Source organism: Cyanistes caeruleus, chromosome 23 (assembly GCF_971803275.1).
Source record: "Cyanistes caeruleus chromosome 23, bCyaCae1.hap1.1, whole genome shotgun sequence".
Lineage (NCBI taxonomy): Eukaryota > Metazoa > Chordata > Aves > Passeriformes > Paridae > Cyanistes > Cyanistes caeruleus.
This window is the reverse complement of record NC_141723.1, coordinates 2,017,280-2,033,437: the sequence shown is the minus strand read 5'-3', so window position 1 is coordinate 2,033,437 and position 16,158 is coordinate 2,017,280. Positions and strand designations below refer to the sequence as shown.

Genomic DNA, 16,158 nt, shown 5'->3' with positions numbered 1-16,158 from the left:
TATTATATCATATAGTTATATTAATATATAATATATAATATATTGTATATGTAATATTATAATATATATAATATATATATATAATTAGATTATATATATATAATATATTATACAATCAATTATGTATATAATACATTATACAATCAATTATACATCACCCCCAGGTATTCCCTCTACCTCTATAATCATCACCTGAGACCTCCCATATCTGTCTGATGCATCTGTCTTGATATTTATCTCCTGGTAAAGAGCTCCCCAGATTTCCAGTATAAATCCCTTATATTTTATATTTATACAGTCTGTGGCTCTTGATGCACAAAACCTCCTCTCAGTCTGCCCCTGATGCATCACCTTGGTACAAACCAGCCCTGGACAGCTCCTCACCAGCTCACAGCTGACATGAACAGCTCTGATAAACAGCACCAGGCTGCAGCTCCTCAAATCTGTCACACGTGCCATACACCCAGCATGGCACACACCATCTTCAGTGAGCTCCTCAGACCCCCAGAACACACCTGAGATACCCACCAACACTCACAGCACCTCCAGACACCCAAAACACACCTGAGATACCTACCAACACTCACAGCACCTCCAGACACCCAAAACACACCTGAGATACCCACCAACACTCACAGCACCTCCAGAGAGCTCCTCAAACACCCAAAACACACCTGAGATACCCACCAACACTCACAGCACCTCCAGAGAGCTCCTCAAACACCCAAAACACACCTGAGATACCCACCAACACTCACAGCACCTCCAGAGAGCTCCTCAGACACCCAAAACACACCTGAGATACCTACCAACACTCCAGAGAGCTCCTCAGATGCCCCAAACCCACCCCAGGGGTGCAGCTCTGCTTTACATCTCCAGCAGAGCCATGTCTGGTGTGCTGAGCCCAGAGAGGAGATCCATGAGAACTTTTCCCCCTGGTTTTAATTCCACCCCAAACCCCTGGCCATATCAACACGTGAGGTTTTGTGCCTTCACAGCAGGCATCCATCATCTCAGCCAGGAACACGGGTCCAGAGTGTGGGGAAGGGCCATTTCTGGAAACCTGGCCTGAGGTCATTGCCCAAGAAGAGATATGGAAACAACGGGGTCATTTCAGAGCAAAACACGCCAGAAACCTCCAGACAGGGAAAATTTGGTGAGACAAAAGGTCAAGGTGCCTCTTGACTTCTCAGGCAGGTGTAGGTCCTGCTGAGATGTGCAGAGATCTGCTCAGAAGGGCCTGAGTCCAAAACTCTTCCACCACAGAGGAAGTATTTCAACAGCAGGTGAAATATTCAGGTTATTTATGGTAAAGAAGCAATGCTGATGCCTTGGAGGAACATGCCAAACACATATGGCAAACCCAGACTTGATTTTCATTGGATTTGTCCTGACATGGTGAAGGAAAAGCTCATGTTCTGCACCAGCCCTTCATCCCTATAAAGACTTCTTTCTATCCCACAGGAAAAACTTCTGTCATCTGGGCTTGCTGTGTGAACAAAGCATGAGGGCTGGAGGAAAAGGAGCAGAAATAAGGCTCTGTCAGGCTGATTTCCCTCCTTGGAGGGGGTCAGACCTGAGGTCTTGGGTGCTGCACGCATTTAGGACACAAACATTGTGCAACTTTAGCAGAAACGGTGCCGTTTTTGTCCCCATCACGAGGAACACAAGGAGCCAACCCCACCAGGGACACCTCCCTGAACACCCTTGCAGAGAGAGAGAGAGAGAGAGGAGTCTTTTTGAGCACTTTTAACAACTTCAAAAGGCATCCTTTGAAGTTTAGCAAAGGCCTTTGAAGTCCTCCCGATGCGAAAGGGAGTGGAGGAGATGCCTCCTTCAAGATGCTCCACCACAGGCAATGCAAGGCAGAAGATCCAGGCTGTCCCATGGCTGTATCCAGCAGCTGCCCCAGGGTCATCAATGAGACACCATTTCTGACAAGTCATCAATCCCCACAAATGCCCTAAATCCTGATCTGGCTGACCTGAATAGCATCCAGGAGCAGAGATGGGAGCCCAGTTATCCTGGGACAGCAGCCTCTAGCCCAGCTGCAAAAAGCCAAGGGCATCCCTTGAACAAGTTTTAATGAAGTGGAAGGGAATGCTAATAAAGCTGACATTCAGCAAAACAAAATTCAGGATTTTTGCAAAGTGTGGGATTTTAAAGCAAGAAGGCTTTTCCAGGCATGTCACTTTGTTCCTTTTCAATGTGAGCAGGCCATGGTGCTCCCAACCTCATCACGTCAATGCTATTTAATTGTGATTATCATGTTTTAATAAACTTAATGCCAGCTCCTCTGATTAGGGGGGGAAACCTTAAATGGTGAAATCCCCACCAATGCTGGGGTTTTTTGAATTCTTTTTATACCACAAACTAACCCCAGCAGCAAGCTCTGCTGGCCCCAAACTCCACACCCATGGAGACAAGCAAAGGAACCCTGCACCTGTGAAAAACAGTAGAAATGCAGAAATCAAAGCTCAAGTTTCAGTTAACCCTTTAAGGAGCTCCAAGGGATGATTGTGACTCTCTAAATACCTTGACAACACCTGCAGCCATCTGCCAGGAGGACTTTTGTGATAAGAATCTTTGGTGTGTTGGGCTTTTCCCCCTACAGTGCAACTTCTGCAGCACCTCCAGCCTGTGGATACGGGCTGGGGATGCTCCAAGGGAAAAAGAAGAATAAATATGGTGTTTTCATTTCAGAAGTTAAACTGGCGAAGCACAAACCCCACCCTTTCTCAGAGAAAGATTAGGGACATGCCCATACACCCAAATATTTTTGTATTTCTGCAAAAGCAAAGCTACTTCGAGGAAAAATACAACTGGGAGAGAGACACGTCTGTTGGCAGAGCCCTGCTGTGGGGGACTCACATTCATCCAAACGGGGCATGTGGAGAAATATTGGACATCCCCACCCCAGACTTGTGCATGTGAACACATCTGGACCCAGGGAACAAAAGCAGCCTCTCTCCACTGTGCTGATAAATAATGGAAAGGCAAAGTGCCCTGCAGAAGCAGCACCACACTGTTCGGCCTCGGGCGAGACGGAGGAAAATTCGGTACCCATGAGGTCTGGAACAGTGGGATTAATAACACATCAATTTTAATGCAGGGTGGCTTGTGAGGTTTTTTTTCCCCTTTTTTCCTTTTTTTTCTTCCTTTCCCTGCTTCACAAACAGCAAAGTGAATGTTTGAGCATCTCAGTGGGGGGTTAATGAGGACTCTGATTAGTTATTCAGATTTGCCGATGCTGCCTACATCCATCCTCGGATGGGGGAGTAACAGGAAAGGGTTTGCAGAAAAAGCTTTTAAAGATGACCTGCTTGGCTTTCACAGCTCAGGGGGATGAAGGTTTTGGGGGGCTCACGTTACAGGGGTCCCCAACCCCAAAATCTTAGTGCCAACTTTGAGATGGAAAAGCTTCTTTGCCCATCATTTGTCGGGGATGCTGAAAGCTGCTGCACCTTCAGCCATGCCAATTCCTGTAAAGTTTCTGAGGGAAACATTTGGATTTGTGGGATTTTTTTCAAGTGAAAAAAAAAATAAAATAAAAAATCCTTGGGTGCCCTCAATGAAATTCGTGTGCAGTTCTGGTCAGATGCACAAGACCAAAAATGAGGGATGGACGGATGCAAGGACGCGTGGATTCAGGGATGCAGGGATGCACAGATGCATGGATGAACACACATGGTGAAAAGACACATGGACACGTGGTGGAAGGAAGGATGGATCATCCCATAAGCCACCACTGGGCTGCAAAAAATGCAGCAACTGCTGCAGTATTTCCTACAGCATCCCATAAAAATCTAACAGTGGTTTATGTCCTTGAGGAAAAGCAATGAGCTCACCTCCTTGCTCCTTGACCCAGAGATATTTTAAGCAGGTTGAGCTCACTTCAGTATTTTAAGAAGGTGGAACTGCTGTATTTCGGGGTTTCTTTCCAGACTTAGGCTTTTGTTATCCACCTGCATCAAAAATCAAAACGGAACCTGAGAAAATAAATGGCGGCTGCCCAAAGTGATGCTGGAAAAGGCCAAAAGGATGGAGCCAGGGAGGTGTTTCATGGCATTGCAAAGGGGCCAGCAAAAAAATTCAGGCATTATTTTAGGATTCACTCTAGGATTCATTATTTCTTCATCAAGAAGAAATATTTGAAGGATGAGCAGGAGGCTGAAGCCACTCTCAGTGGTAAATTCATCCTAACAATGAATGTCAACACTTGATTTCTTTTTGGGTCCAGAGACCCAGCTGGCTCTTGCTCTAAGCACCAACCTAACATCCAGCAGGGGTTTTGGGGGACTAAACTCTCTGGAATTTGTGTCATTTCCCACACCACCTGCCAGGATGTAAAGAGAAAGACAAACTGGAGTTATCCTTTGATTTTACATTGAGGAACTCCATCCCAAGCACTCTTTTCCCAAGGACTGCCTCCATATGCTTTGTCTGGGTTTTAAACGGTGTGTTAATTGTTCTGAATTAACAGCTCCAGCTGGAGAAGCAAACAAGCAATTTGCAACCTTAAGATAACATCCAACTTATCTCAAGTGATTTAAATTGGGATTTTTTTTGTTTGGTTGGGGGGCATTAGTGGTTTTTTTTGGTGGGGTTTGGAGGGGATATAACACCTTTCTGGTTGTGAATGCACTGTCTAGAGCCTGGCTAAAATCACTTAGTGCACCCAATCTATCAGGAGTGGCCATTGGCATATGGCCACAGGAGGAGATGGGATTGTAGGAAAATAGAGAAAAAATTAAAAATGTCTGCATTTCGATTTGCTTTAGAGGCAGGAAAAATTTAATATAAGCTCATCACTGCTGGGCAAAGCACTGACTGCAGAAGAGTTAAAGATTATTTTCTTCCCAACACCCTTTTTGTTTTTATTACATAGAATCAGGGAATCCCACAATGGTTTGGCTTGGAAGGGACCCTAAAACTCATCTTGTTCCAGCTCCCTGCCCCAGGCAGGGACACCTTCCACTATCTCAGTTTGTTCTAAATCCCTGTCCAACCTGGCCTTGGACACTTCCAGCCTGTACCAGGGCCTCATCGCCCTCACGGGGAAGAATTTCCATTTACAGTTTGTTTCAAAATATTCAAGCTCTCAAAAAGACCAAAAAAAAACCACCAGCAAACTCTGTCAAGCTTTATCCCTTTTCTCTCTTTCATCTTTTTCCCTTTCCTTTTTTTCATTTGCTGCTAGATAGAGGAAGGGAGAAGGAAAGACCATGATGATTATTTGTTTACAATACTGGATCTTCAGCATGAGTATATCAATTTTATTTTAATTGTCGTTTCAGCAATTTAAATCCTTTCTAATCTCACTCAGGGGGTGGGATTCAAGGAGGAAAGTCCATCCCTCCCTCCCCAGCCTTCCATTCCTGTTTTTAAGAGAAGCCAATGGTGCTGGCAGCAAAACAGACTCCACAAGAAAAGATTTCTATGATTTTGGCCAAGTGTCTGTTGCCAGACTGAGTGGAAATTCCTCTTGCTACCTGTCCTGGTTGCAGCCAGGCGAGGGTTAATTTCTGCAGAGGCTGGGAGGGGGCATGGCCAGGACCTGGTTATTCTATACCACTTCACATCATTTTTGGGGGGAAGGGCAGGAAAGGGACTCTCTTCCCAGCCAGAGCAGCTCTGGCTTAAGGTGAGCACTTTTGTATGTGAATCACTCTGTTTTTGTACCCTTTTTTTATTAATATTGTTGCTGTTACTGTTTGTTTTCTCATTCCAGTTTCCAGTAAATTGTTCTTATCTCAACCCATCGTTTTGATGATGATCTTTGCCTTCCATGCCTCTAATTCTCTTCTCCAGGAGGAGAAGGGGAGGGGAAAGGGGACCCAGTGAGCAGCACAGTGGTTTGCAGAGTCTCAGCAGAAGCACTAAATTGGGGGGACCGTTCCTAAACTCCACCCCAGCCAAGACTGAGTTGGGAGTCAGTGTCCATCAATTCCCAAATGTTTTCCAAGAGCATCAGAAGAGTGGGGTCGTGGATGGGGTCATGGCCCTCCATCACGGTCTTCTGCTGAAGATGGGACAGTTTATCTCCATTTTATCTCTATTTTGCCTCCTTTTCCCAGAGAAAAAAAGGTCTAACTGTGCCCTGAAGACCTGAAGAAGGGACATTAAGATGCAACGAGGCATCCTTCTCCAGGCATGGGAGGCACCTCCAAAACACAGCCCCAACTCTGGGGCCGTGGGGCTCAGGCAGCCTCGGATGCTCAGATCCCCAGTGCCAAACTGTGCTACCTGACGACCTCCTGGCACATGGATAAAGCAACAGGAGAAGCGATAAATCACTTTGGCACCTTCCCTGGGCATGGCAGCCCTTGATAAAATACCAAAACTCAGGGGAGGGAGTCTGACACCACACTATTCCCAGTGCATTCTGTTGCGCAGATTAATCCTTCTTGATGGAGAATTACAATTAGGGCTCCGTCTTAAGGAGATATCAGCAATCAGATATCTTATCAAATGCCACCTCAATTATTCAAATAATCCCTGGCTCTTAGATTTGGGTGCTGTTTAGGGAAAGCGGTCCGATTAATGTGCTGACACTTCCCCATCACGTCCGACATCCTCAACTTCATGTCTGATTACGGAATTTGCATTCAATTTAATTTTTTTTTCCATCTGGAGTAAATGAATAATCCGAGTACCTACCCCAGCCTTAATTACATTTGTTAAATTAAAAACCTGGGATGTGAGAAATTTAAATGCATGTAGCTCCATGGCCAGACAAACCTGCATGTTCAACCTGCTGCAGCCCTGCCAGCTCCTGCTCCAATTTCTCTTCCTTCCCCACAGCCAGGCATCAAGGAAATTACAACTAGAAAACAAAAATTCTTTCTAAACGATGAAACAATAGATGATCTTTTGACATTTCCAGCGCTGTTTGCGAGGGAATGAGATAAAATGTAATAAATTCATATACTTCTGTGTGTTTCTTGGCTCCAGCAGCTAAAATTTCCATCTCTTTATGCAGGAGTCCTGGGGAGCAGAAATCCTTGATAATGCCAAACAATTCGACACTTTATTTTCTCTTTACTCCACACCATGCAAAACACAGGCTTCAAGCTGCCAGCTGCTGGGAGTGAAACCAGATGCCACATCCCTTTTCCATATGGAAACAGAAATCGCCGCGTCTGGGGGGCCGTGAGCTCCCCTCAGCCCCAGCCCTCCGTGACCCCAGGGCTGCTACTGGCACACAGCAAAAGCTCCCTCCAACAGCAAAAAAATCCACTATTTCAATAGTGTAATTGTCATTTTCCACACAGCCTGGCTCAGGCTGGATCCTGGTACCATCAGGCCCAGAGAACGTGAAAAAAGATTCGCCCCCAAGCCATCATATTTCCTAATTTTAAAATAAAGAAGTGTAAGTAGAACTGCTGAACTTGATAGATTTTTCAAAATAAACTTAGCAAAAGCTTGCTGAATGTCCCTTCTTTTGGAGATGATGAAACTTAAAAGGAATTAATAGGTGGACTCAAAGTGGTGATGAGAAAAGTGCCCAAATAATTAAAGAATAATTAAACATTAAATGGAAGATAAAGCATGACCAGCTTAGACCATTTTAAGGGGAGCACTTCACAGATTAATTGGAAATGGGAAATGTCAAATAAATAAATTTGGGTGTTGATCTCGATGTCAACAGCAATGAAAAGGTTGAGGAAAGTCTCTTCTCAACACTCACAAAGACTGAATTAAATAACTTTCATGTCAGTGAGTGCACTGACAGCAATCCCCCAGTTTGAGGCTTGTGAGACCAGTAATAAAACAGAGTTAAAAATATTCAGGGAAAGCCACGCTTGGGTAAAGTGAGACAGGTGAGAGCAGAATCAAAAATAGTTCTCCCTTTCCTTCCAGCATGCTTGCAGCTCAGACAAGACTTTTTCACTCCTGGGAAGCTGGATTTGACTCCCCAGCCCAAAAAAATCCCTTCAGAGGGGTGTAACAGAGCATCCCCCCAGGCACAGTGGCCATCAGAGGAGGCAACTCAGATGCAGCCTAATGGACCTGCGGTTCCTCATCCTTCCTGACTTTCTTCTGCTTTGTTTGGAGTTAACAGTTATAGTTCCGGAGAAGAAAACATCATGTTTTAGCAATGAGGTCCCCAGCGAGGCTGTTTAAAAATTAATTAGTGCCATGCAACGTATTAGCGATGAATAGTAATTTTAGCTTTTGTACCTACTTCATTGCCTTCTACATGGTTGTTATTCCAGCTTTTCCATGGTGCTCCCAGCCAGCCAGGACCTACACAGAGCACACCAAGGGAATTATTGGCTGTGTCTCCTGGAAATGCCCAATTCAACAGCAAACACACCCCCCAACGTGCTCTCTCTGAAGCTTTTAAATCAATTAAGGTCATATTTGCTGAGCTGGCGGGAAGGTTGGGAAGCTGCTTTGCTCACAGAGGTGCCCATCATCCAAAATCTGCAGCTGTCCAAGGGTATGAGCCTGTCCAAGGGCACTCCCTGAGCAACGTGGGCCTCGTGGTGTGGAGGAGGTTGTGGGTTGTGGTTTCATCCAGGATGGAGGACAGAGGTCCTCCCTCCACGGACAGACACAGGTGTCCAAACCCAAACCTGAAGGTGGAGAACCTTTGAGGATGGAGGTCTGCCAGCCCCAGATGTATCTGCCAGCCCCAAGGATGAAGATTTTCCTCCAAAGCCAAGGAAGATCCCCATATCCCAAAAATGGAGATACACTCCCAACTCTGAAGGTGAAGATGCTCAAGCCTCAGGGATGGAGCTGCAAAAAACACAAGGAAGAATCCACCTAACCCCAAGGCTGGGAATTCCCCCAACCACAAGGAAGGAGATCTCCCAACCCTGCAGATGAAGATCTCCAAAACCCAAGGATGGAGACTCACAAACTTCAAGGATAGAGCTCCTAACCCTGAGTATAGGGCTCCACCAACCCTGACGAGGTAGAGCCTCAAAACCCAAGGACCCTCACAACCCTGAGGACAGAGATTGGACAAAGATTCTGTTGCCCAAAACTCATCTTCTGAACTTGCTGACATGGTTTTCTAAAGCCTTTCCCAGGAGAGTAACTGTAAACATAGAGATAGGTATACATTCCTTCTGTTACACATCTTGTGATGGGCATCTCTCATGGCCAGTGCAGTGAGAAAGTGTTATCCTGACCATCCAATCCCTGGCCATGGTCAGAAACCTATAAATCCTGGGAGGAAAAATAAACTCTCTCTTCCTTTCACCACACCTCGACCTGTGTCCGTGTCATCTATTCAGCACCAGTGGTAACAAGATTCTGCAGACTCCAAGGATGGAGATCCCCCAACCAAAAATGGAGAGAGAAATCCCCTCCAGGACAAAGACCCCCTAAACTTAAGGATGGAGATCCCCCAACCAAAAAATGGAGAGAGAAATCCCCTCCAGGACAAAGACCCCCCAAACCTAAGGATGGAGATCCCCCAACCAAAAAATGGAGAGAGAAATCCCCTCCAGAACAAAGACCCCCCAAACCTAAGGATGCAAACCCCCTCTCCCCCACAGAGAGAAATCACTCCCTGGGACATCAGTGGCTGAAGTCTTCACCCTACACAGCACGGAGCAGAACCTGGGGTCATCACCCTGGCCCAGTAATGGCCACATCCCAAACTGCAAGCCCAAATGAGCCACCACGGCTCCTTCTGGCGGTGAGCGAGGCAGCAGGGACCGAGGAACCTCGCTGTGTGGACTGCCTTCAGGTGGACTGCGGAGCTGAGGGGAATTTGCTGGGACATCTGGAATATATTGGTTTTATGGCATGTTTCATATCACAGACAGGTACTTTGAAGCAGTTAAGTAGTAGCAGGGCAGCACGTCCCCATGGGTGGGCTGCGGTTTGCGCTTTCAGCCCGAGCTGCACCGGCATGACAAAGGGGCTGGGGAGACAGAGCTGACGTTTTCCAAACACAGCTTTGTGCCTCTGGGGGCAAATCCAGCAAGAAATTAAAACCCAAAAGGCAAAAAAAAAAAAAAAATAAGGAAAACAAGAAAGAAAACGACCCCCACATCTAAGTGATGTTGATATCCACATCAGGCTATTAACAGGCCCATCACAAATTGTAAATGACTCAGATTAAATGGCTTAGCAACTGTGAGGAAAGGCCCTTCTAAAGATTCATTTGTTTTGTGGAAAAGAAATTATTTGGGAATTTAAAATCTTTTCCAGTGGCTTGACACAGGCACTCCGTCAAGCCCACATGTTGATGCTCACGCAGCCCTGAAAGGCAGTCAGCCCTGAAAAGAGAAGTCAGAGAATCAGAGAATCCCAGAAGGGTTTGGGCTGGAAGGGATCTTAAAGATTCTTCCAATTCCCTGCAATTGGCAAAGACAACTTCCACGATCCCAGGCTGCTCCAAGCCCTGTCCAGCCTGGCCTTGGACACTTCCAGGGATCCAGGGGCAGCCACAGCTGCTCTGGGCACCCTGTGCCAGGGCCTGCCCACCCTCAGAGGGAACAGTTTTTTTCTGATATCTGATCTTCCTCTCTTTCAGTTCAGTGCCATTGAAGTGCTCAGTGAGCCTCCAAAAGCAGGGGGACACAGGCAGGGCCCCGGTGGTGAGCCACTAACAAGGCTGAGCCTCCTCCTAGCAAAACTATTAAACACCCCAGCCAGTGAGGAGGGCTGAAAATGGGATGGTTTCACCCAAAACATCTCCATGCAGAGGGAAAGCTGGCAACTCAGCGGCAATTAAAAAAGAAAGGGGGTCAGTACCATGGGGCAGGAGGTTAGGATTGCAAGCCTGAGTGCAGTGAGGTGATGCCAAAACCTGCAGTGATCCCCCAAGGCTCAGTGAGCTGCAGTGATTTTCCCCCCAGAGCAGGGAGCCACTGCTTTCCTCCCTGTTAATACATGAAATTCATGTGTTAAACCTACCTGACTTCAGAGGCAAAGCCCAACTCCCCATTCACAGCCCTTTTAGCTCATGCAAAATTGAGGGGTTGTTCACCTTCAGAGCTATTTCGCCAGCAGCAGCAACTCAAAACCCCTTTTAGTGGAAGTTCAGAGGTATAAAAGATGCAAAACACCCCTAAATTATTCACAGGGTGTTTCAATCAAAGCCACACTATGGGGTAAAGGGAAGGATCTCGTGAGCCTGGGGATGTCTCCCCATCTACATCTGGATGGAAAAACGCTCCTTGTATTTATTGGGGAGAAGTGAATGAGGGAGACAATAAAATAAAAGGGTTTTCTGTATCCAGAAAGGGCTGGAGAGTGAAGAATGCAAGGAGTATCCATTTTTCAGGTGCATCCAACCAGAGAATCCTGGTTGCATTTGCCCTTTGGCAACACTGAAGCTTTTCCAAACTTTTATAGCACCAGAGGAGTAAAATTAAAGTGGGGCATGGGAAGAGAAATTGCAAGCCAAGAAATCCAGCAAGAAAGGATAGCAACAAGTAAAAAAAAAAAAAAAAAAGGAAAATTCATAGGAAACTCAGAAATTATTATTTTGTATTTCAAATACAGGAGGTTTTCAAAAAAGGAAAAGCCTCAGAAGATATTTTTTCTTCCATTTATTCCTCTCTGTTTTGCTTCTTTCTCTTCCATTGAGCATCCAGGTGCTCCCAAGCTGGGATTTCCATTTCTCTGGCTCCTTCCTGGGGCAAAACCCCAACAGCCCAATACAAAAAAAACCCAAAACCCAATCCCAAAAGTAGGACACCGAGTCCTGCTCAATCCAACCCCAGCTTGAGGCTCACTAATTACCCGGTAATAGTATTTATATGCTGCTGGCACACTCGGAAATGCAGCTCCTAATAACCGAGGTCGGCATCAATATTAATGTCCCAGCTCGACTCTCCATACACCGGGACCAACGAGAGACAAAAAAAAACCATCACAGCAAAGTGAAAAGAGGAGCAGAAAATGAATTTTAAAAGTATTTTTCTGTGTTTGGGCAGAAAGGGAGAGCTTATGATTAAATGAGGGGAGCAGCAATAGGAACAAATGTAAGTTCCCATCTCTGAGGCATAAATCTTCCAGGGGTGCAGAATTTTTCACCATTCATATGCCCTTCCTCAAACTTTGAGTTTCCTCACAGATAGGAACAGGCCAAAAAACTCTTCTTTTCCTGGGATGGGAATAGATCTCTAAAACTCAGGGCATTCCCTTTACCAGAATTAATCTAAAAAGATTGGCTCCAAATATTCAAATTCTGCAAAATTCAGTCCTCTTTTGGTTGCTCATGCAAAACCCCAGGCTTTGGGTTGGCTCAGCAGGAAACAACCACCTAAGAAGCACTTCTTTTCCAGTGGTAGTTTGGAAGCATATCCCCCCCAGATCCAGTTTTATATTGCATGCAAATGTACACAGAATATTTGCAGAGATGTGGCTGCGCAGGGCACCGTGTGAGTCGCACACGTGTCCCGGCACCGCTCCATAATTCGATTAAAAACCGTCTCTTCTTAATAATTTCTACACAGAGACACTTGTCACACCAGGAGCTTTAAGGAAGAGTTGAAATGGAGTTAATAAAGTATTAATAGCCTGCAGTAAGGCTGTGATAGATTTGAGCTGCATGTGATCATTGGTACAAAGTGTTATTGCCAATGTCCGTGCTTGGTGCACGTCAAAAAAAAATCAGAGGTCTTCCATGAAAAATGCAGTTCCAGGAAATCAGATGTTTCTCGTGGAAAGATGCAGGTTTTGGGGGTTTTTCCCATCAAAATGAAAGCTGGCAGTTGAAGAACAAGCATGGATGTGGCATTTACTCTGTGGAGTGTCAGGTGTGGTACCAACCCACACCACTGACACGCTAATTTGTGTTGATTAATGCTGAAAGAAAACCAAGGGAAGCCATAAAGTTCATGCCCAAGAATCCAACATTAAAACATTCCCAGATCATCATTTTCTGTTACTTTCTTTCCAATGCAATTTGAGAATTTCCTCATTTTTAGTCAAGTTCCAAGCAAGAAAAGGGCAAATTGTGGAAAGTATTTGAAACTAGAACACTGCTTCCCCAGAAAATGTGGCTACGAAGCCTTTACTGACACATTTTGAGCTGTTACTAAACAACATCAACGAGGAACATTGATCCTTCAGGGAAGAGCCAGCTCTGTATTGATGACTACAACAGCAGCAGGTAACACATTAATTAACCCTTCAAAGGCCCAGCCCTGAGTTAATGACTACAATGGCAATGAGTAAACTGTTGATGCCAGAGAGAAGACCCAGCCCTGCATTGATGACTACACTGTGCAGAGGCAGGACTCAAGCCAACTGCCTAAAGACTGCCATAAAAATCAAACGCTACTATTAAGTGATTTCAGATATTGCAAGAAATCTCCAGAGACTAATTAGAACCTCGTTTGGCAATTTGGGTGGAAAGTGCACTCTGCAGTTGTAGCCTTGGCCATCAATTCTGGTCAAACCTGAGATCTTTCTAAAGAACCATTGTGTGACCCAGTGGAAGAGGCAATTTTTCATATGGAATTTTTCCCAACGCTTAAATCGCCTCTTTATTAAATATTTCTTAGTTCTAACTCGTGGAAAGAGGCTGCGAGGTCTATTCCAGGAGGAGCAGTCTGTGAGAAAATGTCAGAGGGTAAAAACATCTCAGGGAAAAAAAATGAGGATTTCCACTCCAGATGCTGACTGGCACCACCAGAGGACCCAAACCCTAAAACAGGAGGGGCTTGTTTTTCTTTTTTGGGGTGATGAAAGAAGAACCAAGAGAAGGAGTAACACCTTCTCCAGCTGCAGATGGTCACCACCTTTTGGGCACTCAGAAACGCTGTTTTTCCAACCAAAACCCTCACTAGAAGAGTAGAAGAATCTTCCTCACCACTCCCAAGACAGAGGGGTGAAAGGAAAGCGCCGTCCTCCAACGCTTCCATCAGAATCAGACAAAATCTTGAAACCAGAGAATATCACCACACCTTGCAAATCCCTCCCTGCCTTCCCCTCCCCAGGGTCTGCTTTCACCAGAGGATCCCCCAAGATGTCCAAAACCTGCTCAAAATCATGACCTGCAGACAAATAAATCAATCAAGAAACCGAGTTAATTAATAAATTGGGAGCTCCTGAAGCCAACGAGCCGTGGCTCGTTCAGACATGGCTGGTTCATCATTGCTCCAAGTCTGCCCCCGTTGATTCCCCATGAAATGGGAGCTGCAAGGACTGGGAGAAATAAAAAAAGTGATTTTTGAGGGTTGCTGCAGCTTTTCAGCTCTCTGATGAGATACTATTGGCTGATCTCCTACACAGCTGCTCCCTGCTGAATAGACACATCCCACCTCCAGTGCCGTTGGCCATCAACCAATGCGGGAATAAATGCAAGTTTTGGGTTTGTTGGGGTTTTTTTTCAGCTGATATGAATTATTTGGAGATTTTTTTTTATTTTTTGGGCTAAGGAATACACGGTGATTTATCCAAAACTGCATTTAGATGGAAAAATCCCCTCTTTGCTGTCTCATCCCTACCTAAGTGGGCAGCTGCAGTGACCACCATCTACAGCCAAGTGGGTCAGGATTATTTAACACCAAAAAACCGGGGAGAAATATTTTTTTTCTTCAGCAATAAATGCTCCTTTTCCCATAGTGCAAGTTCAGAATGGAGAAAAAACATTCAGTTTTGAAATGCCTCAATGAAATTTAATTTTTGGTTTGAATCAACAGCTTCACTCGGTGCCATTTTAATGCTATTTTATGCTGAAATGTCAATTGGAAACTAACATTTTAAAATGTCAAAACATTTCACGTCTGCAGACGGTGCCGATAGTTTTTTGCTTCCATGTGTCCAAACAGAAAACGCTTTTGGAATTTTACCATGGAAAGAAAAAAAAAATATATCTATATCTCTCTCTATATATGTGTATAAAAATCAATATTTTGACTTCTTGGAATGAAAACAAAGTTAAAATATAATATTTCCTCTAGTATGCAAACAATGTTTTCTGACAAGCTGTAATCACCAAAAAGCAATCTGAGCCAAATGTTTGCTACCACGATCTTTTATAGCTCCATGGCAAGGGAAGAGAAAGAGATTTTTGATATTGTAGCCTCTCTGAATCCTTTTTTTTGCCAATTATTTCCAGGGTGCAGGAAGCTCCTTCCACCACACAGAACCATTTCCTTAATTTTCCTTAACAGCCTCAAAAAATGATGTTTTTTCTCCTCTAAAAAGGGAGAATTTTGGGGGGGATGTGAATTTTGGGAGGATGTGAATTTTGGGAGGATTCTCCCCATATTTTGCACTGATGGCACCTTACCCTCACCAGTTTGGGGGAACTGGGGAGGAAATGGAACTGGGAGGTTTTTACCACACTCCTGCTGGCTGCAGGGAACCACGTGCACAGGGTGTGGGGGTTTTATCCAATGTAAATGCAATTATCCAGTCATCTAACCTTTGAAATTCCTGCCTTGCCCATGTTTTACCAAAAAAATAAATGGAAATAAATACGAAAAGATAGCAAATAAAATATAAGCAATGCAGGGCAGTCAGAGTAAAAAAAAAACAGAATTTTGCTCATTTTCCTGGTTCCAGGGGCAGGGTGTAAACATGCGTTGGAAAATGGGATGAAATCTGGTAGTTTTGGTAGTTTTTATCAGCCAAGTTTCTTGTTCCGAATCTCACAGCTCCATCATCCTCGACAGCAGAGCTCAGCCACCCTCCATCACCTTTACATCTCCTCCAAATTTCTATTTTTCTCCTTTTTTTCCTGAGCCCGGGCTACAGCCCCGCGCGGGGAATAAGCGCAATTATCTCGTCTCGCCACATTTTTCCAGCTCTGCCTGAGGTTTAATTAAAGCCAAGAGAAAAACACAGAGGAGCAGCACTGGGTTCTGATAACACCCCACCACATGTGGCAGGGAGAGGGGGAAAAAAACCCCACACATAGAGAAAAAAAATAGGAAAAAAAAACCCCCACCCTCCGTTCATCATCGACTTTTTAATTTAGCAAACCTTCCTGGATATTCCTCCTTTATCACATTTCCTTTAAAAATATATTTATATAAATATCTATATATGTAACTATGCAGGTAGTTATGAATATATGGACAGTAGGATACACCCTATCTCTATAAAAAATATATATATAAGTGTAGCCTAATCCCCTGTAATCTCCTTGAATTACACCTCAACCACCCTCCTCACAGGTGACCTTTCCACAAAAGGCTGTTTCTATGCCAACAGCATTGTTTGAGTCAG

General features: G+C 44.8%; 1 protein-coding gene across 7 annotated transcripts in view; it reads right to left on the bottom strand.

Annotated features, from left to right (window-relative positions):
* The window catches only part of PKNOX2 (PBX/knotted 1 homeobox 2), a 92,661-nt gene that overhangs the window by 40,985 nt on the left and 35,518 nt on the right, over nt 1-16,158 (bottom strand). Inside the window, exons 1-3 of one of the 7 annotated variants that reach the window (XM_086861042.1) lie at nt 9,477-11,051; nt 8,189-9,341; nt 6,742-6,826 (exon numbers count right to left, since the gene is read on the bottom strand). The exons of 1 other annotated variant lie outside the window; for it this stretch is intronic. The gene's annotated coding sequence lies outside the window, so the exon portion shown is untranslated. Of the gene's footprint in view, nt 1-6,741; nt 6,827-8,184; nt 9,347-9,476; nt 11,052-16,158 lie in introns of those variants that run through there. 5 more of the 7 variants (XM_086861041.1, XM_086861039.1, XM_086861038.1 and 2 more) reach the window with 5 other exon arrangements.